Source organism: Berghia stephanieae, chromosome 6, assembly GCF_034508935.2.
Source record: "Berghia stephanieae isolate SIO BIC M18660-M18661 chromosome 6, UCSD_Bste_1.3, whole genome shotgun sequence".
NCBI classification, from domain to species: Eukaryota; Metazoa; Mollusca; class Gastropoda; order Nudibranchia; family Aeolidiidae; genus Berghia; species Berghia stephanieae.
Window position 1 is genome coordinate 64,845,039 of NC_088365.1, and position 23,525 is coordinate 64,868,563.

General features: G+C 37.9%; 2 long non-coding RNA genes across 2 annotated transcripts; both read right to left on the reverse strand.

Moving 5' to 3' along the window:
• Nucleotides 1-6,557: 6,557 nt before the first annotated feature.
• Nucleotides 6,558-10,535, reverse strand: LOC144975747 (uncharacterized). Its single transcript, XR_013645980.1, has 2 exons — nt 10,238-10,535; nt 6,558-7,152 (listed from the first exon to the last, which is right to left on the reverse strand). It is a non-coding gene; the product is annotated as an uncharacterized LOC144975747 (long non-coding RNA).
• Nucleotides 10,536-16,905: 6,370 nt separating this feature from the next.
• Nucleotides 16,906-21,257, reverse strand: LOC144975748 (uncharacterized). Its single transcript, XR_013645981.1, has 2 exons — nt 21,076-21,257; nt 16,906-17,168 (listed from the first exon to the last, which is right to left on the reverse strand). It is a non-coding gene; the product is annotated as an uncharacterized LOC144975748 (long non-coding RNA).
• Nucleotides 21,258-23,525: the final 2,268 nt, after the last annotated feature.

Here is a 23,525-nt window from a genome sequence, read left to right on the forward strand (position 1 = left end):
GAGAGAGGATTGTCTTTCAGCAGAGTTAAGTAAAGGCTAAGCTAAGTCATCGCACACATACACACACTGAGCAAATAAAACAAAACAGAGAGAAAAAAATCCCTGAATTAATCATCATTTTCTTTTATCTAGTAGCTATCTATCTGCACTGAGAAAGTGGGTGGAGGTTTTTGGAATGTTTAGGTACATCTGTAAAGAAGTTCGTATTTGTTTTGTTGGTGTTAGCTTTTTTCTTTCTTTTTTTAATTAATCTATCTTTTTTATAATTCACGTGCAGTTCAGTACGCGCTATCAGTTAGCTTGATTACGCACTCTACTTTCATTTATTTGGTTTTGTGAATTTAGAGAGGAGGTGACGAAACGAAACGTAGGGGGGAAGAAAGGTCGCGGATGTATTAGGACTCGGTAAGCAGGGGCAAGTTTCGCTTCCCGCTGACTCGCGGTGGCAACTGTTACAGCAGCCGCGGTGAACGGCGTAGAAAAGAAAGCCTGTTCGTCGTTATCCAACCCAACTTTCCAACAATGCATTTCAAGAGTAGTGTCCCTTTTGGTGAAAGAAAGAGACATAATATTATAATATTAAAGCAGTTGACCTAATTTACCATTAGAATTATAGACTTTATAAGAGTGGTGTCCCTTTGATTTCCTCTGCTATTCGGGATAGTTTTTTAAATTTAAAATGTATTCTTTTGTTTGCTTGTTTTTGTCTACGCTTTTGTACTCTCTCTCTCTCTCTCTCTCTCTCTCTCTCTCTCTCTCTCTCTCTCTCTCTCTCTCTCTCTCTCTCTCTCTCTCTCTCTCTCTCTCTCTCTCTCTCCATATATATATATATATATATATATATATATATATTATATTCACCACCACCACCACCATCATCATCATCATCATCATCACCTTCATCATCATCATCATCATCATCATCATCATCATCATCATCATCAACAACAACAACATCAGCAGCAGCAGAGGCAGCAGCAGCAACAACAAAAATACCATCATCATATTTACGATCAATTAAAGTATCATCACCACTGATTTTTATTAACAATAAACACTGTTACCATTTTTATTATCTATAAAATTAACGATGTAATATATATATATATATCCACCATGATTGCGGTGTCACGTTTCGGAGTTTAGACCCACCTATAAACCAATTCACCTCCGCAGTCTGGAAAAACTCATATTTAAAAATTTGGCCAGAAAACTTATCCTTCTAATATCGATCGATTTAAATGACCCTCATCTTGGCAAAACTCTGAAGTCTCTGACTTCGCGAAGTCTTCTTTAAGTCCCAGGTTTGAGAGTTTATTTGCCAAGGTGAGTGTCATTTAAATCGATTGATACTTAAAGGACGAGTTTTCTGGCCAAATTTTTGAATACCCGTTTGTTTTGTTTTGAGTTTCTACAGAGTATGGCAGGAAAACTTGTTAAATAAAGTGTTGGATTTCATTCCGGGTGAAAATCAGCAAGAGTCACGTCATTCGCCCAGAAATAAAATTACGCTCGTGTTTCATGAATAATTAAATTGTAATTAAATTTATATACGTTAACTGATAGATGATATCACGTAAATTATTAACATTATAGATAGTTCGAAGATGACGTCACTTAGGTCTTTGTTTTTTGCCATCCGCGTTTATGAGTAATGCTCACTGAACTGTATTAACCCGACGATAAACGTTCATGGATACATCCAGTTTTATGTGTTGGTCCGTTATACTTCCGGATGGCAATGTTATGAGCTTCTTCGCCAAGCGCATACTATCTATAAAAGTTTGCGCGGCTTTGTGGTCTTGTGGTATGACACTCGCTTTCGGGTCGGAAGGTCCTGGATTCGAGCCTCGCTCAGTCGGCGAATAGTGAGTCCTTGGAAAAGGCTCTTTACTCATATTCTCTCACCGTACTTAGGTGTAAAATGAGTAAATAAATTGCAATATCATGTCTAACAGGCGTTATGTCCTGTTCTACACGTTACGTGTTGCTGTTGGTCAGTGACCTTTTGCAAAGCGTTTTGAGCACGTTTAGTGGATATTGATTTATACAAAAGCTCAAGTTTTTATTATGCCGAAAATTCACCTCTTCTAAATGGGGCAGCGTGGCTCAACTGTACGTTACCGAAAGGTACCGAGTTCGAATACCCAATGCGTTGTTTGGCCTTGAGCAAGTCACCCCGCCCTAGCTCAGTTTGCGGCGCTGCACTGCGGTTTAAGATGGATGTTTCTAGTCTTCCCTTGGAAAAACCAGTAGATTTTTGGCCAATCAAAACATGGAATTTGTGACACACCTTCACACGTGCTCGGACAAACAGAGTTTGTTGTTTATAAACAATAATGTGAATGAAATCGATCTCTCTCTCTCTCTCTCTCTCTCTCTCTCTCTCTCTCTCTCTCTCTCTCTCTCTCTCTCTCTCTCTCGCTCTGATTATTGTTCTTGTTTTTATACCGCAAAATGGGTGACAAGATTCACAGAATTTTCTCGATCAGATTATAAACGTTGTAATTTTACACATGCTTATATGTGTTGGTTCTATTGATCGGGCGGTAGAACAGTGGGTATTTTACTGAGATGTTGGGGTTTATTGTTCTTGTCTTTTTGTTTTGGTTGGGGGGTTTTTTTTTGTGGGGGGGGGGGGGGTGTTTTTGTTGTTTGTTTTTGTTGTTTGTTTTTGTTGTTTGTTTTGTTTTTGTTTTTTTTTTTTTGGTTTTAGTTGTTGTTGTTTTGTGGTATTGATTTGTTTTGTTTTTGTGGGGGGGGGGGGGGGGGTTGTTTTTGTTGTTTTGTTTTTGTTGTTTTGTTTTTGTTGTTTGTTTTGTTTTTGTTTTTTTTTTATTGGTTTTAGTTGTTGTTGTTTTGTGGTATTGATTTGTTTTGTTTTTGTGGGGGGGGGGGGGGGGGGTTGTTTTTGTTGTTTGTTTTTGTTGTTTGTTTTTGTTGTTTGTTTTGTTTTTGTTTTTTTTTTATTGGTTTTAGTTGTTGTTGTTTTGTGGTATTGATTTGTTTTGTTTTTGTGGGGGGGGGGGGGGTTGTTTTTGTTGTTTTGTTTTTGTTGTTTGTTTTTGTTGTTTGTTTTGTTTTTGTTTTTTTTTTTTATTGGTTTTAGTTGTTGTTGTTTTGTGGTATTGATTTGTTTTGTTTTGGTGGGGGGGGGGGGGGTTGTTTTTGTTGTTTTGTTTTTTGTTGTTTGTTTTTGTTGTTTGTTTTGTTTTTGTTTTTTTTTTATTGGTTTTAGTTGTTGTTGTTTTGTGGTATTGATTTGTTTTGTTTTGGTGGGTACTTAGTTAAGCTTAAAAAACAAATGAAATGATTGGGTTTAACCCCAACAGTGAGCTATAGATAGTATGCGCTTGGCTAAGAAGCTCACAACATTGCCATCCGGAAGTATAACGGACCAACACACAAAAACGGTGTGTATCCATGAACGTTTATAGTCGGGTTAATTCAGTTCAGTGAGCATTACTCATAAACGCGGATGGCAAAAAACAATAACAAAGACCTGAGTGACGTCATCTTCGAACTATCTATCGCGTTTCGACTTGATTCGTCACCAAAATTATGGGATGTCAGTGTATTAGTAGTGCAGCATGACATTGGTCATCATTCTAGCGGATTGTCCGGCCCAGAAAACCAGTGTGACCACTTTAGTCCTTAATCCGGTTGGTGGTCGAGGAAAGAGAGCTGCTGCTGATCCATCACCCTATTTTCTCACGTGTCACATAGAACTATTTAGAAAGAAAAAAATTGAGCTTTATATAGCGCAATAGCCACTAAATGTGCTCAAAGCGTTTACAATGGTTACCTTGTCAACAGCAACATTTAACATGTAGGACGGGACATAACGCCTGTTAGGCGATATTACAATTTTTCGGACAAAGACAACGCTGTCAACGGCCAGGTACCCATTTTACACATGAGTACGATGAGAGAATGTGAGTAAAGAGCCCTTCCAAGGACTCAATTATGCGCCGAGCACGAGGCGCGGGGCGCGAGGCTCGATCCCAGGACCTTCCGATCCGAAAGCGAGTGTCATATCACTAGACCACATAGCCGCACAACGGACTGTGTGGTCATTCATTAGTCACTCTGTTTGCGACCACCTTGACCTATCCATAGATCAAAATATGACTCAACCCGACGAACACTTATTCGCGGGTCTGATAACCTAATTTCTTATGGGCTTATTGTTGTAATGGAAATCTCAAAAAAAAAAAAAATTTAATGACGCAAAATATTGTCCATTACAATAATGTTAAAGGCCATAAGTGGGTTTGAACGTCAGACCGGTTTTTGTCGACTCGACCGTAGCCATCGTAAGGCAACGGTCAGGCTATAGATAGAATGCGCTTGGCCAAGGGTTCACAACATTGCCATCCGGAAGTATAACGGACCAACACACAAACTCTGTGTAACCATGAACTTTTCTAGTCTGGTTAATACAGTTTAGTGAGAACAACTCACAAACGCGGATGGCAAAAACAATAACAAAGGCCTGAGTGACGTCATCTGTATACTATCTATAGATGGAATGAAGTTGACGTCACTCTGGTCTTTTTTTATTGTTTTTTCCATCCACGTTTATGAAAAATACTCACTAAACGGTATTATCCATACTATAGATAGTATGCGCTTGGCTTAGAAGCTCATAACATAGCCATCCGGAAATATAACAGACCAACACACAAAACTGGGTGTATCCATGAACGTTTATAGTCAGGTTAAAACAGTTCAGTGAGCATTACTCATAAACGCGGATGGCAAAAAACAATAACTAAATCCTGTGTGACGTCATCTTCGAACTATCTATTGATAGTATGCGCTTGGCTAAAAAGCTCATAACATTGCCATCCGGAAGTATAACAGACCAACACACAAAACTGGGTGTATCCATGAACGTTTATAGTCGGGTTAATACAGTTCAGTGAACATTACTCATAAACGCGGATGGCAAAAAAACAACAACAAAGACCTGTGTGACGTCATCTTCGAATCACGGGAACGAGGGGGGGGGGATTAATATTGAGTTGTAATCAAATAACCAACCAATTGAATCATTTGTCTCCTTGAGCACTTCTTACAGCTCGATAGTAGTCACTTTTCACTGTCGTTTGGTGATCGTGCCTTCTCTCGTGACTTCATTTATTTTTGGTCAATGTCGGGCTTTCACTTTACAAGGGCGAAGTTACTTCACACGGCTATGGGAAATAATCCATTTATAATCATATTTCTTTTGTATTACGGCGTTATTTCCCTTGAATTGGAAAATGCCAATTCGATCTCGAGGGGAAGTGGGTTATCTCATAAGTTGCCATTCGTTGATTCCATAATCTATACGTGACAGGACGTTGTTGCATTGAGTATAATCAAGATGAAGATCGCAGTTTGTGTGTTGGTTCTATTTGCCTGTTCTTTGATGGCCCCGTCTGCCACAGGTATGACCTCATCATCATCATCATCATCATCATCATCATCATCATCATCATCATCATCATCATCATCATCATCATCATCATCATCCACATAATCATCATCATCATCATCATCATAATCATATCATCATCATCATCATCATCATCATCATCATCATCATCATCATCATCATCATCATCACCAACGTCATCGTCATTATCAATATCATTACTTTCACTATAATTGTCATCAAAGTCAGTGCCATTGTCATCATCATCCTAATTCTCTCGTCACCATAAGCAATATTTTAAAATAATAAATAGAAAATGAGATTAGCGGAAGAGTAGCGTCCCTTGATTGGACGTCGCCTTACAGAGAGAACGTCAATTTGGATTTGAGCATGCGTCTCTCTCGTCCTCGCTTTCGGTGAAGTGTCTCAAGCCGCACAACCAACATGACGTTCTCTCTCTAATAACTTCTTCGCCGGTGACGTCCAATCAAGGGACGCTACTCTTCAGCTTATCTCATTCCCTATAGCTTTTATATAGATAGAATGCGCTTGGCCTAGGAGTTCACAACATTGCCATCCGGAAGTAAAACGGACCAACACACAAACTCTGTGTAACCATGAACTTTTATAGTCTGGTTAATACAGTTTAGTGAGAACAACTCACCAGGCAACTCACAAACGCGGATGGCAAAAAACAGTAACAAAGGCCTGTGTGACGTCATCTTCGTTCTATCTATAGCACGAATATCCACTAAACGTGCTTATTTTGCCTTACCCAGGGTCCCTGACCAACAGCAAAACGCAACACGTTGAACGAGACATGATGCCTGTTAGGCGATATTACAATTTATTTTCCGACCGAGGCAATGCTGTTGACGACCAGGTACTCATTTTACACCTGAGCACGGTGAGAGAATGTGACTAAAGAGCCTTTTCCAAGGACTCGACTATACGCCGATCCGAAATCGAGTGTCATACCACTAAGCCACATAGCCGCACAAAAATGTCTATGTATTGAGTCCTCCAGAAGAGTGGTTTTACACTTCCAATCAGATTTGAACCAATTTTTGGACATCACACTTTTCTTCCCTATCGTAAAAAATAAATAAATAAATAAATTTTAAAAATAACGAAATAAAACTCCGTACATAAAATTTATTGGGTGTCAATTTTTGTCATTTCCGTGAGATGGAGAGTCTGAAACAAAGCGGTTGTTGTATGGAGATATTAGTGGTAATGTTGGGTATACGTAATATCAATTTATCGATATGACTGATAAACCTGAATTATGTCGATTTCAATACGACATCGATAATTAACCTATTAAAGTGTATTTGTTCAAATTGTATTTTACAGCATATTGTTTAGATTAATTATACTAATGATTTTATTAAACTGTTATATCGATTTATTATCGGTAGTAGATCCAAGAAGATCCAATAAATTTAAGTTTGAGATTTTTATCGGTATTTTGATATTATATCGACGGAATTCTCGTGGCATCGATAAATATCGATATATCGATATTTGATAAGGCCATATATCGATATCAAAGATTTCTGATATTGCCCAACACTTATCAGGGTCAACCATGTCCTATCTTCTCGCAACACACTTCGCTCTGCAGTTGCAACTAATGCACTCCTGACTTCCGGGACAACGGTTTATAGCGCAAGGGTCTCGAAAGCAATTGTATTGTCTGCAGTTGTTGTGACCCGCAATGACGGAACCTGAAATGGAGAAAATAATATAAATTATGTTTTAGCATGTTTGTGTGTGTGTGTGGGGGGGGGGGGGGGGTACGTGTTGGAAAAATGTGTAATAGAAGGAACGAAATTGACGTTACTCAGCTCCATGTTATTGTTTTAAGACAGGAATTTTGATGATGAGTTCTAACTAAATGCGGCTATGTGGTCTTGTAATATGACATTCGCTTTCGGATCGGAAGGTCCTAGGTTCAAGCCTCGCTCGGCGCATAGTTGAGTCCTTGAAGAAGGCTCTATACGCAAATTCTCTCAATGTACTCAGGTGTAAAATGAGTACCTGGCCGTTAACAGCGTTGACTCTGTCCGAAAAAAAAACGTAATGTCGCCTAACAGGCGTCATGTCCCGTCCTAAATATTAAATGTTCCTGATGACCAGGGACCTCTTGTAAAGCGCTATGAGTGCATTAAGTGGATATTGCGCTATATAAAAGTTCATGTAAGAAAATTATAATCAATCAAACTATCAATATTGTGCGTTTATTTTTTTTAAACTCATAACATCCGCCAGCCGGATGTACCAAAACAAAACTTTGTGTAACCTTAATTGCTTATAGATAGTATGCAGATGACGTCACTCAGGCCTTTGTTATTGTTTTTGCCATCCGCGTTTGTGAGTTGTTCTCACTAAACTGTATTAACCAGACTATAAAAGTTCATGGTTACACAGGGTTTGTGTGTTGGTCCGTTATACTTCCGGATGGCAATGTTGTGAACTCCTTGGCCAAGCGCATTCTATCTATAGATAGTATGCAGATGACGTCACTTAGGCCTTTGTTATTGTTTTTGCCATCCGCGTTTGTGAGTTGTTTTCACTAAACTGTATTAACCAGACTATAAAAGTTCATGGTTACACAGAGTTTGTGTGTTGGTCCCTTATACTTCCGGATGGCAATGTTGTGAACTCCTAGGCCAAGCGCATTCTATCTATAGATAAAATGAAGATGACGTCACTCAGGCCTTTGTTATTGTTTTTTTTTTTTGTTTTTTTTTTTTTTTTGCCATCCACGTGTATGATCTGAGTACTTCTCACTAAACTGTAAAGATAGAATGCGCTTGGCCAAGGAGTTCACAACATTGCCATCCGGAAGTATAAGGGACCAACACACAAACTCTGTGTAACCATGAACTTTTATAGTCTGGTTAATACAGTTTAGTGAAAACAACTCACAAACGCGGATGGCAAAAACAATAACAAAGGCCTGAGTGACGTCATCTGCATACTATCTATTAACCAGACTATAAACGTTCAAGGTTACACATAGTTTTGTGTGTTGGTCCGTTATATGGCAATGTTGTGAGCTCCTCAGCCAAGCGCTTACTATCATTCGTCTGATTAATACAATGTACTGAGAACGACTCATAAAAATGGCTGGCTGAAAACAATAACACAGAGCTGAGGGACGTCAATTTCGTTAGGTCTTACAGTTTGACGTCATTTTAAAGGTTTGTGCAGCGTCTAGTGAGTTGTCGTTAGTAGAGCTCAAGGAAACAATTGATTCTATTGGTTGAACGATTGAATACAACTCACGATTTGTTTTCTTTTGCGGCCAAAGACTTGTCTTTTGGCGTCATTTGTTGGTCAGTATCAGCGTCGCCATCGTTATGTTATAGATAGTATGCGCTTGGCTAAGAAGCTCATAACATTGCCATCCGGAAGTATAACTGACTAACACACAAAACTGTGTGTATCCATGAATGTTTATAGTCTGGTTAATACAGTTCAGTGAGCATTACTCATAAACGCGGATGACAAAAAAAAACAATAATAAAGAACTGAGTGACGTCATAGCCTGACACTGAAATCCAAAAGGACTGGCATTTTGACGTCATTTTTTAGGTTTTTGTAGCGTCTAGTGAGTTGTCGTAAGTAGAGCTCATGGAAACAAGTCATTTCATTGGTTGAACTATTGAATACAACTCAGAATTTGTTTTCTTTTGTAGCAAAAGACTGGCATTTTGACGTCATTTTTTGGTCAGTGTCAGGCTATAACTTTACGAAGGCCGCGGTCAGTGTCAGGCCATAACTTTACGAAGGCCACAGTATCAGGCCATGAGTTTACGATGCCCACGGTGTCAGGCCACGAGTTTACGATGGCCACGGTGTCAGGCCACGAGTTTACGAGGGCCATGGCAAACACGTACCAAGATTGAAACCTATGAGGTGAATGCGGTTATCACATATTCTGTCCCTTAGCTGTAACCAACACAGTGAATACTTTTCAATGAACAGCACACATATAGATATAATGCGCTTGGCCAAGGGGTTCACAACATTGCCATCCGGAAGTATAACGTACGAACACACAAACTCTGTGTAACCATGAACTTTTATAGTCTGGTTAATACAGTTTAGTGAGAACAACTCTCAAACGCGGATGGCAAAAACAATAACAAAGGCCTGAGTGACGTCATCTGCATACTATCTATAGATAGTGTGCGCTTGGCTAAGAAGCTCATAACATTGCCATCCAGAAGTATAACGGACCAACTCACAAAACTATGTGTATCCATGAACTTTTATAGTCTGGTTAATACAGTTCAGTGAGCATTACTCATAAACGCGGAGGGCAAAAAGCAATAACAAAGACCTGAGTGACGTCATCTTCGAACTATCTTTTGATATAAAGAAATGGACGTCACTAAGCTCTTTGTTATTGTTTTTAGACAGCCATTTTATGAGTATTTCTCACTAAATTCTATTAATCAGACTATAAACGGTCACTGTTACACAGTTTTGTGTGTTGTACGTTATATCTGGCTAGTGGAATGTTTTAAGTAAATCATTACCTAAGCCGACGTGCACTTATTTTCAGGTCTGATAACCCAATTCATTATAGGCTCGTTGTTGCACTGGTCAAAAAATGACGCAAATTATTGTCCATTACAAAAAATATTGATAATGATGATAATAATAATAATAATAATAATAATAATAATAATAATAATAATAATAATAATAATAATAATAATAATAATAATAATAATAATAATAATAATAATAATAATAATAATAATAATAATAATAATCATAATAATAATAATGACATACCAGTGGCAGACGGGACCATCAAAGAACAGGCAAAGAGAACCAAAACACAAACTGCGATCTTCATCGTGGTGATCTCAATGTTACAACGTGCTGTCCGGTATAGATGGAATCAACGAATGGAAACTGTGTAGTTTAATATAAATAACACACCATCTGACCTAATTTGTTCGATTATGTTGTTTTTTTCAAGGCCCATTGAAGAAAATGTGACCCACTATCTCATAACAGTTTTATGTGGAAATGATTGTGATGCTGGGAATATGACAGATTTTATAGGGCATTTGTTTTTTAAATTCTATTAACGATAGATAAAAAAAAGGTTATATAGATAGTGTGCGCTTGGCTAAGAAGCTCTCAACATTGCCATCCGGAGGTATAAAGGACCCACACACAAAACTATGTGTAACCTTAAACTTTTATTGTCTGGTTAATACAGTTTAGGTAAAATACAATATCCGCCAGCCGGATATAACGTATCGACACAGAATACTGCGTAACTTTGAACGTTTATAAATTATGTGCGCTTGGCTAAGAAGCTCACAACATTGCCATCCGGAAATACAACGGACCAACACACAGAAATGTGTGTAACCATGAACGTTTATAGTCTGGTTAGTACAGTTTAGTGAAAATTACTCGTACACGCCGATGGCAAAAAAAAAAAAACAATAACAAAGATCTGAATGACGTCAACTTCGTTCTATCTGTATCAATCGTACAAATACACAAAAAAAGCTTATAGATAGAATGAAGTTGACGTCACTCAAGTATTCAACGTCCGATAATATGCTCGATGGCAGGACATTCGAGTTATTTATTGTTCGTGGGAGAAAACTGTGTTTGTATTTTGTGTGTATCTCTTCTTGATGTAGTTTGGGATGATGATTGGCGCTTTTAGGTCAGTGGTGGTTTTGTGTAAGCTGCCAATTCGGAATCCAGCGTGGCTCAGCGGTTCGGTCTTTGCTTCGTACCCGAAAGGATCATGTGTGGCCTTGAGCAAGTCACCCCACCCTAACTCAATTTGCTGCTCTGCACTGCAGCTGGCGCCTGGGTTATTCCAGTATTCCCTTGGAATAGACCCTAGAGACAAAATTTCCCCTATGGGATGAATAAAGGGAATTTTGATTTATTTATTTATTTATTTATCTATTTGTTTGTTTATTTATTTTATACCTTGCACCGGTTCTTCAATGGTTTCCATTCAAGTGACTGGAGGGAGGACGTGACACCCCCCCCCCCCCCCCCCCCCCCCCCGGGGTCTCTGGATTTGCATCCGGTTTGGAATTTTGCAGCAGCTGCTGCCCTCTGTACTTTTTCATTCTTGTCTGTGTCCTTTGGCACAAATCTATATTGAAATAACATTTTTTATTATTTTTTTTTTAATCCAGGCAAAACAACAGTTCTATGTTTATTAAAATAGGACAAGTTGATAAGGGAAATCTGGACGTGAAAAGACCACCCGGCGCACAGCGATGAAGCAGTGTGTGTCAATCTTTATGTCTTGGGACAGAAAAGAGGGACGATACGATGCTATACGTTTAAGTAAATAAAACAAATATAAATATATAATCAATTTATATAGCGCCTAAACATCCACGTTAATCGTGCTCTGCGGCGCTTTATATAATAAATAATTTTAAAAATCAAGACCGTAAATAATAAGCATGAATACAGAAACATATATATATAAGCAACATCTATTTCTTTCTTTTTTTTAAAAATAAGCTTTACGGAACAACTAAGTCTTCAGACATTTCCCGAAAGATGATAAATTTTCACAGGACTTTGTCCGAGGACTAAGTGCTTTCCATAGGCGTGGAGCTATGGATGAAAAGGCTTTTTTTTTAAATACCAAAAGTGGATTTTGAGGTGGTAACCTTTAGAAGTTGGGACTGAGATGATCTTAAATTTCGAGTGGGTTCATATTTTTAATTTAGTTCCTGCAAATATTCAGGTGCCGATCCATCCAGACATCTAAAAACATAGCACAATAACTTAAATTCTATCCTAAACTTCTAAGGAAGACAGTGAAGTTCTTGGAGAACTAGTGTTATATGATCTCTGTAAACTGTATACCATCCAAGGTTACACATATGTAAGTGCGGCTATGTGGTATAGTGGTATGACACTCGCTTTCGGATCGGAAGTTCCTGGGTTCGAGCCTCGCGCTCGGCGCATAGTTGAGTCCTTGGAAAAGGCTCTTTACTCACATTCTCTCGCCGTATTCAGGTGTAAAATGAGTACCTGGCCGTTAACAGCGGTGTCCTTGTCCGAAAAATTGGAACATTGCCTAACAGGCGGCATGCATGTCCCGTCCTACATGTTAAATGTTGCTGTAGACCAGGGACCCCCTGTAAAGAGCTTTGAGCACATTTAGTGGATATTGCGCGATATAAAGCTCAATTTAAGTAAAGGTAGCCTCGATACATCTGCCCGCGTGTACTTTTTTGCAGGTCTGTCTGGTATGTAGTCTAGTGGTAGTATTACACTCGCTATCGGACCGGAGGGTCTAGGGTTTGAGTCCCGCTCTGAGCAGGGCATAGTTGAGTCCTTGGAAAAGGCTCTTTACTCAGATTCTCTGTTTAATACAGCTTGGTGAGAACTATTCATACTCATAAGCATGGATGGCAAAAAACAATAACAAAGACCTGGGTGGCGTCAACATCGTTCTCTCTATAAAGAATTATAGTATTATCATCAAATTTTCACAGCTTCTCAAAATACTCGACTTGAGCTTGGATGCAAAGTTCCATCCTCTTCAACTAAGAATCAAAGCAATTTTTTGAAACGTTCAAGGCTACACATAGTTTTGTGTGCTGGTCCATTATATTTCCGGATGGCAATGTTGTGAGATTTTTAGCCGAGCGCCGAGCATCTATACCCGATTCCGGAAACTTTTCTAATGACCCTCGTCGTATCATTATTATTATTATTATTATTATTATTATTATTATTATTATTATTATTATTATTATTATTATTATTATTATTATTATATGTTTGTGTGTGTGTATATATATATATATATATATATATATATATATTATATATATATATATATATATATATATATATATTAATTATAAAACAAAAACCATGAAATTATAGTGCTCAACTTTAGTATAAAAGGAGCTATTTATAAACATTTGAAATATAATTAAGATAGTTTGACTTCTACAACGTTGTTATCGAGCGTTGCTCTCATCAGGAAGTGGAAGTGAAAGTAGATTGTTGTGTTTTCGTATTTTTATAGATTCGTGTTTATGGAGGTTCGTAATTACATAAAAGGTGTTTGTTTCTGTGTCTGCATGAGGAAGTTAGTTCGTTTCTTCTGTTGAGTGTTGCTATGTTCAGTTTAGTGATGATGAAGAATTTTTCTTCCAAGCAGAGGTTGCAAATCTTAGAAGAGGGGGAGTACGACTGTGCTCTGGAGATGATTTTCCATGTGATGCTGTGTTGTATGTTTTTTTCTTTGAGGTTCCAAATGTGTTCGCTTAGTGTAGTAGAATGTCGTTTGTGTATGTTTCTGAAGGAAGATGTATGCAGGTTGTATCTGGTTTTGAATGGACACTCGGTGAGGCCAATGTATGTTTCTTGTTTTGGTGTGTCTGGTCGTGTTACTGTGGCTTGATAAATTACGTTTTGAGTCAGGCAATTGCCGTTTAGTGGACATGTTGTCTGGGTCCTTTTATGTAATTACGAACCTCCATAAACACGAATCTATAAAAATACGAAAACACAACAATCTACTTTCACTTCCACTTCCTGATGAGAGCAACGCTCGATAACAACGTTGTAGAAGTCAAACTATCTTAATTATATTTCAAATGTTTATATATATATATATATATATATATATATATATATATATATATATATATATATATATATATATATATTATATATATATATATATATATATATATATATATATATATATATATATATATATATATATATATATCGTATAAACCCATAAGCACCTCGACCAACAGAAATCGTGGCCCATGTCGATAGAATACTTTGTCTACCCTTTTTTAAACCTTTGAGAAATAATGCCTGCTATCATATCGTGGCTCTGGGTTGTAGCGTAGCCATCGTTAACATAATAATATAGCCTGAAATAAGAACCCTCTAAGACTTATAGTTCAACGTCATTTTTTAGGTTTGTGCAGCGTCTTGTGAGTTGTCGTTAGAAGAGCTCAAGGAAACAAGTGATTCCATTGGTTGACCTATTGAATACAACTTACAATTTGTTTTCTTTTGTGGTCAGAGACTTGTCTTTTGACCCTCATTTGTTGGTCAGTACGAATTCATCGTAAACATAATATAGCATGACACTAGAACCCTTTAAGACTTACAGTTTAACGTCATTTTTTAGGTTTGTGCAGCGTCTTGTGAGTTGTCGTTATTAGAGCTCAAGGAAACAAGTGATTTCTTTGGTTGACCTATTGAATAACTCACGATTTGTTTATTTTTGTGGCCATAGACTTGTCTTTTGGCGTCATTTGTTGGTCAGTATCAGCGTGGCCTTTGTAAAAAAAATGACTTCAAAATGCCAGTCTTTTGCCACAAAAGAAAACAAGTCGTGAGTTGTATTCAATAGTTCAACCAATGAAATAACTTGTTTCCGTGAGCTCTTCTAACGACAACTCACTAGGCGGTGCAAAAAACAAATAATGACGTCAAACTGCCAGTCCTTTTGGATTTCAGTATCAGGCTATAGATAGTTCGAAGATGACGTCACTCAAGCCTTTGTTATTGTATTTTGCCATCCGCGTTTGTGATTGATATTTATTAAACTGTATTACCCCGACTATAAAAGTTCATGGTTACACAAAGTTTTGTGTGTTGGTCCATCATACTTCCGGATGGCAATGTTATGAGCTTCTTAGCCAAGCGCATACTATCTATAACATAACGATGGCTACGGTATCAGGCTATAAGTTTACTATGGCTTCTGTTGTAGACAAAGAAATGGGGAATGAACTCGAGGACAAGACAGGATGTAGACACAAATAGGAAGTGAACCTGGATGCAGCCTGGACCAACTATGAGATATAATAAACAGCCATGAGGCCCATGGAGTCGGAGTTAATCCCGGTTTCTATTGCGTGAAATGAACAATAGCAATTGCTTGCTACCCTTTGGGTAGGATGTTAATCTACCACAAGTACTTTCCGCCAGATCTAACGGGCCTAGTTACCCAATCACTCCTAGGTGCACAGGGTGATCGACCTGTCTCTTTACATTTGAAGCGAGCGCTCTAGAGACTGAGCTAACCCGTCCTCTTTTTTTTTTAATTGAAGAGAGTGGACTAGTGGTCTGACACTCGCCTTCGGATCGGGTGGTCTTGGGTTCGAGTTCCGCTCTGTGCGGCGCATAGTTAAGTCCTTGGAAAAGGCTCCTTATTCATATTCTCTCACCGTACTCAGTTGTAAAATGGGTACCTAGACGTTAACAGCGTTATCTCATATGAAAAGAAGTGTAATATCGTCTAACAGGAGCCAAGTCTCGTCTCTGGTGATAAATGTTACTGTTGAATAGGGGTCCTCTTGTTAAGTGCTTTGAGCACGTTTAGTGGATGTTGCCCTGTATACATGATCAAGTATTTTTTTTTAGCTTTGATTAGTTTTTTGTTTTCTTTTGTTTTTGTTTTTGATTTTGTTTTTGTTAGTTTTGTTTTTTGTTTTTTGTTTTTTTTGGGGGGGGGGGGGTGGGGTTTTTTTGTTTGTTTTTTTTTTTTGCGCGCGCGTGTGTGTGCGTTTTCTTTTTTGTTGTTGTTTTTTTTTTACTTTAATTAATTTATTTTTGTTTCGTTTTTTAATTTAACAAACTAGAAATTCGCCTTTCTGGTCATCTTAACCTTGCTTTAAATCACTTTTAGGGCATCTGTCTCTTCTGATGATAATGATCGATGATAATGATAGCAATAATAATATATAATAATAATAATAATAATAATAATAATAATAATAATAATAATAATAATAATAATAATAATAATAATAATAATAATAATAATAATAATAATAATAATAACAATAACAATAATAATAATAATAATAATAATAATAATAATAATAATAATAATAATATAATAATAATAATAATAATAATAATAATAATAATAATAATAATAATAAATTGAGCTCCATACAAAGAATATATTGGGTATCAATAGAGAAATCTGGAGATGTTGTATGGAGATACTATCAGGAATAACCGTGTTCATTATGGTAGTCTTCGTTAATTAAAAGCCTGATACTAACCAAATAAAAAAAAAATATTTGTCATAAAAAGAAAGACGAAAATCAACGGGGAAAATTAAATTGTGAGTTGTAATCAACAGCTCAACCAATGGAATCATTCAAATTTGTTTCCCTTTGAGCATTTCAAACAACTCACTTGTTAAATTCATTGTTCGGTTGATCATCGCCGTCTTCTTTATTTTGTGACGTAATTTTTAGGTCAGTCTTTCAGTATCAGATCTTTAGTTTACGAGGGGCACAGGGGCGTGGCCATGTTGGTTGATTTAGTGCCTGGCACCGTATCAATCTTTTTTTTAAATGTATTTCATCATTAAAAAAAAAAAAAACAAAACAAACAAACAAAAAAGAGAAATGGTATATTTCGCCTTTTACTTATTTGAGTACGTCATTTCTTTATTTTCAATTTTTTCGTTCTTTTGGATTTATAAATATAGCATGACTTAAGTCATTTTCTTCTGATTCTGGCACCACCTTATACTGTAAGCATGCCACGCCACTGACGAGGGGCCACGATCCTATCCGTTAAACACACTTGGCTTGGCAGTTGCAGCTGACACACCTTTCACCTCCTTTACACGGGTTTGATCCAAAAGAAGAGCACGGGTCAAAAAAGCAATCCAGGGCATCGTTGCAGACTTCGCCTCCCACAATGGAGATTCCTGAAATTCAGAAAATTAGATGAAGTTAGAATGAAGTTGACATCACTCGGATCTTTGGTATTGTTTTTTGCTGCTGCTGCTGCTGCTGCTGCTGCTGCTGATGATGATGATGATGATGATGATGATGATGATGATGATGATGATGATGATGATGATGATGATGGTGGCGGTGGTGGTGGTGGTGGTGGTGATGATGATGATGATGGTGATGATGATGATGATGATGATGATGATGATGATGATTATGATGATGATGATGATGATGATGATGATGATGGTAGCGGTGGCGGTGGCGGTGGTGGTGATGATGATGATGATGATGATGATGATGATGATGATGATGATGATGATGATGATGATGATCATGATGATGATGATGATGGTGATGATGATGATGATGATGATGATGATGATGATGATGATAATGATGATGATGATGATGATGATGATGATGATGATAATAATAATGATAATAATAATAATAATAACAATAATAATAACAATAATAATTACAAAAATAATATTAATATTAATAATGATAATAATAATAATAATAATAATAATAATAATAATAATAATAATAATAATAATAATAATAATAATAATAATAATAATAATAATAATAACAACAACAACAACTATAGCTCGTCGCTCCTACACCGAACCCACTCCACAGCATCTAGGGAGCGAGCTCTTAGGTCATGGTCAGTGCAGCTGGGCCCGTCCTGGCATTCTCTAAAAGGCTCCATACACGCACGGTTTTGATAGGCGTCCGAACCACGATCAGGCAAACCGGGGTGAAAACGCAATGTGTGTGGCCAAATACCTGGCCGATAAACCTAGGTACGGTCCATCGCTCGCAAAGCCCGCTTTGCTTAATATTTTTCGAGGCGATCGGCGATCGGGGGCGTGGCAGTATAAAAAATTGGACAATTTTTTTCGGATTTTCGCTGTTTTGGCGTCAGATTCATGATCAGCGTCGAATTTACAATAGGTTTGATACCAAGAACTATGTTTTTACTCCAAAAATTTATGAAATTAGAAATAAATTTTAATTAATATTGAGGCTATTTGGCCGACAGAACAGGGCCCCTCCCTGTTTTGTGATGGATCAAGTGGTATGACTCTCGCTTTCGGATCGGAAGGTTCAGGTTTCGAGACCTGCTCTGAGTGGTGCAGAGTTGAGTCCTTGGAAAATGCTCTTAACTCACATTCTGTCACCGTACTCAGGTGTGAAATGAGTACATGACCGTTCGTTGTCTTTGTTGGGAAAAAAATGTCCCATCGCCTGACAGGCGTCATGTCTTGTCTTTCAAGTTTAATATTGCTGTTGCCTTGGGACCCCTTGTAAAGCGATTTGAGCACGTGGATATTGCGCCAAATAAATGTTGTGTTATTATTTTTTTTAATAATATTTTTATAAATGTTGCGCCAGGAAGAGGTAGATGGCAAAAGTTTCGTTCATACAAAATAGAAAATAGTTTTCATGATTTTCAATGTAATGATATAATAATATGCCAGTTCTTTTTTTTTTTTTTTTTTTCCTCCTCACCCGTTGTCGCGACATGACGGTCGACCTTGACACAGACATTTGGGATTGGCAGATGCCAAAAAGCCTTGACTACGTGATGACAGGGGTGGGCATTGTAACCCTGAATTATAATCTACAAACAACGCCCCCCCCCCCCAACCTCCCCCCCCCCCCCAACTCCCCCCCCCCCTAAAAAAAAAAAAGAGCTGTGTGCGTGTGTGGGGTGGCGGTGGTGGTTGGGGGGGGGGGGGTGCGAATGCGAGTAGTCCCGAGGAGTATCCGTTAAACCTGCCACGGGAACACTGTCGATTTGTTTTATAATAATAATAATAATAATAATAATAATAATAATAATAATAATAATAATAATAATAATAATAATAATAATAATAATAATAATAATAATAATAATAATATAATAATAATAATAATAATAATAATAATAATGACGATAAATAACAAATCTTTATTGTCCACAAAATGGAAAAATTTCCGTGGTCTACGTTGCTTTTAAACTTAAATCGGATTGTAAATGTATGGATGTTATGCGTATTGGAAAAATACTCACGACATCTCCATCGGGGTATAACATATTAACACACAAAACTGCAAACGCGAACGTTCATGGTCTGATTGATATAACTTAGTGATAAGTTAATTATAAAATGCTGTCTAAAAGCAATAACAACGGGTTGACTAACGTCAAATTCATTCCTTCTATTGATGCTCTGTGTTAAATTAAAATACTCACAAAGTCCGCCAGCCAGAAATATCACTCCAGCCCAAAGATGTACATGGAACCTTGAACGTTATAGTCTGATATATTTTAATGAGAACTAATCATAAAAATGGGTGTCTAAAAACAATAACAATGAGATGAGTGACGTCAATTTGGTTCCTTTTATAAATATCCAAGAACTTTACTCACTCCATCCGCTCTCTCCTCCTTCAATACATATGAATCTATTCTCTCATCACTTTTTTTGTGCGGCTATGCATGTGATCTTGTGAAATGACACTCGCCTTTGGATCGGACGGTACTGGATTCGAGTCCCGCTCTGAGTGGCGCATAATTGAGTCCTTGGAAAAGGCTCTCTACTCGCATTCTCTCACCTTGTTCACTATTAAAATGAGTACCTCGCTGTTTACAGCGTCGTCTCTGTCGGGAAACAATTGCAATATCGCTTACAGTCATGTCTCGTCTAACATGTTTTTATGTTGGCCAAAGACCCTTATAAAGTGATTTGAGCACCTTTATTGAATATAGCGGTATATATAGCGCAAGTAAATTTTTCTCTCTTTCTCTTTCTTTCTCCCCCCCCCCCCCCCCTCTCTCTCTCTCTCTCTCTCTCTCTCTCTCTCTCTCTCTCTCTCTCTCTCTCTTTCTCTCTCTCGACATGTTAGATTATTATAGCGTTTGCTACATATGATGCGAATATCTTGGACGGTTATTGATGCTATGAGTTTAGGTAAAATGCTCACAACATCCACCAGTCGGAAATAACGTACCGTCACACAAAACTACAAGTAACCTTGAACGTTAAAAGTCTGATTGATATAATTTAGTGAGAACTAATTACCAAAATGACTTCCTTAATACAATAACAAAGAGTGGAATAATGTCAATTTCGTTCCTTCAACAGTCTAATTGATATAATTTAGTGAGAAGTAATCACTATTGTGCGCAAGACGAAAGATAGAATAACAGACAGTAACTGGGATCGTAGCCTCACTATTAATTAAAATTTATTTCTAATTTCACCAATTTTTGGAGTAAACACACAGTTCTTAGTATCAAACATATTGTAAATTTGACGCTAATCACGAATCCGACGTGAAAACAGCGAAAATCCGAAAAAAAAGTGTCCACTTTTTTATACTGCCACGCCCCCGATCGCCAATCGCCTCAAAAAATATCTCCCCGTATGTGGGCAAAAATCATCTGCAATAAACGCAGGGATCGGGTCACAGCGATAGGTCATCCGTCCCGCTATCAGCGGATGTCGGCGTCTATGGGGGGCTTAAGGATGTGCTCCATAGTCTGCTCTGGGCATCCACATGTACACAATCTGTCTTTGCCAATCCCCACTTTTCATCGTCCAGCTGTTCTCCCAATGTTTGCATGTGCTCTGTTGAGTGTTACCCATTCATTCCTGGGGAGCTGAGTTCCTTTGGGTAATTCTTCTCTCGGATCTTCAGCGGCTTCATTTGCGTGATTGTCCCACTCCCTCCGTGTGGCATGTATGTACGATGATGATGGTGGTGGTGGTGGTGGTGGTGGTGGTGGTGGTGGTGGTGGTGGTGGTGGTGGTGATGATGATGACAACGACGACGACGATGATGGTGATGATGGTGATGATGATGTTGATGACATACCTGTGGCAGACGGGGCCATCAAAGAACAGGCAAATAGAACCAAAACACAAAGTGCGATCTTCATCTTGATTATACTCAATGCAACAACGTCCTGTCACGTATAGATGGAATCAACGAATGGCAACTGTGTACAGTTAAAAATACTATAATATATATAACACACACCAACTGGCCGACTTTTTCTTTTAACGCACATTGAAATGGATCATACGCAATTTAAACGATGATCCATGTCTCATAATTGTTTTATGTCAGAGCAACGCGTACCTATTTGCAGGTCTGACATCCGAGTGGTAATTATGGGCCTAGTCTAAATAAGTTTTAATGGACAATATTTTACGGTAGTTTTAAAAACAAAAATGATTTTCAATACAACAATGATCCCATAATGAATTGGGTTATCAGACCTGCATATAAGTACACGTTGGTTGGAGTGGTTGTGATGTTGAGAATAGAATAGAATAAATAATTTTAATAGAAAAGAAATAACTTGTCATAAGTTCATATATTATATAAACGAGAAAAAAATCTAATAATAGTTATTTTGTCTTCCTCTTCTTCCTCACATCTGAATAAGTGTGTATGAAAGTGGCCTTCGTGAACTCGTGGCCTGATCAAAGCCATCGTTAACTTATAGCCTGGCACCGTAGCCATCGTTGAATTATAGCCTGACACTAAAATCCAAAAAGACTGGCAGTTTGACGTCACTATTTGGTTTTTGCACCGCTTAGTGAGTTGTTATTAGTAGTGCTCATGGAAACAAGTGGTCCCATTGGTTGAACTATTGAATACAACTCACGATTTGTTTTCTTTTGTGGCAAAAGACTGGCATTTTGACGTCATTTTTTGGTCAGTGTCAGGCTCTAACTTTACGATGGCTACGCTGACACTGACCAAAAAATGTCGTCACATGACAAGTATTTGGCCTCAAAGGAAAACAAATCGGGAGTTGTATTCAATAGTTAAACCAATAGAATCAATTGTTTCCTTAGCTCTACTAACGACAACTCACTAGACGCCACACAAACCTAAAAAAATGACGTCAAACTGCCAGTCCTAGTGAGTTCAAGTGTCAGGTTATAAGATAACGATGGCTCCGGCCTGATCGTAGCCATCGTTATGTTATAGATAGTATGCGCTTGGCTAAGAAGCTCATAACATTGCCATCCGGAAGTATAACGGACCAACACACAAAACTGTGTGTATCCATGAACGTTTATAGTCAGGTTAATACAGTTCAGTGAGCATTACTCATAAACGCGGATGGCAAAAAACAATAACAAAGACCTGAGTGACGTCATCTGCATACTATCTATAGCCTGATACTGAAATCCAAAAGGACTGGCAGTTTGACGTCATTATTTGGTTTTTGCACCGCTTAGTGAGTTGTCGTTAGTATAGCTCATGGAAACAAGTTATTTCATTGGTTGAACTATTGAATACAACTCACGATTTGTTTTCTTTTGTAGCAAAAGACTGGCATTTTGACGTCATTTTTTTGTCAGTGTCAGGCCATAACTTTACGAAGGCCACGGCTTGATACTGGTCAATAAATGACGCCAAAAGAAAATTCTTTGGCCACAAAAGAAAACAAATCGTGAGTTGTATTCAAGAGTTATCTGGGATCCACCAAAACACAAAATAGCGACTGCTCGATGGATATAATATACAACTGAATGCAATGGTGAAAAACAGAATAATGACCTCTCTTAAACAATATTATCTGGAAGGACAAATTCAAAAGGCAAAATTTGAAAATGCGTAGAAGGATGGACTCGAAAGAACAAGGACTCAAATGTATAAATTTTGTTGAATTCTGGTTTTACAGGAGGAGGAGGAGGATAAATTGGATGGAAATATTTTTAAAAAATTTCCTTTATTCATCCCATTGGGGAAATTTGTCTCAAGGGAAGATTGGAATAACCCAGGCGTCAACCGGAAAGCAGCGCCTAATTGAGCTAGGGCGAGGTGACTTGCTCAAGGCCACACAGCGCAGCGGCGGGTGATAGAACTCGATACTTTTCGGGTACGAAGCAAAGACCGTACCGCTGAGCGGCGCTGCCCCATGAGAAGAACGAATAACAGCAATGTCAGAGAGTTGGAGGTCATGCCAGAACTACTAGATTTCATCAAAAGAAGGACACTAAGTTTATTGGGTAAAAAAAAAATAAAAAGATAGAGCATTTATATATCAAGTAAAAGTGCTCAAAGAGCTTTACAAAGGGTCCCTGTCCAATAGCAACACGTAACATGTAGAAGGAGACATGACGCCTGTTAGGCGGTATTGCAATTTTTTCAGACAAAGACAACGCTGTTAACGGCCGGGTACTCATTTTTCACCTGAGTACGGTGAGAGAGAATATTGGTAAAGAGCCTTTTCGAAAGACTCAACTATGCGCCGAGCGAGGCTGGAACCCAGGATCTTCAGATCCAAAAGCGTGTGTCTTACC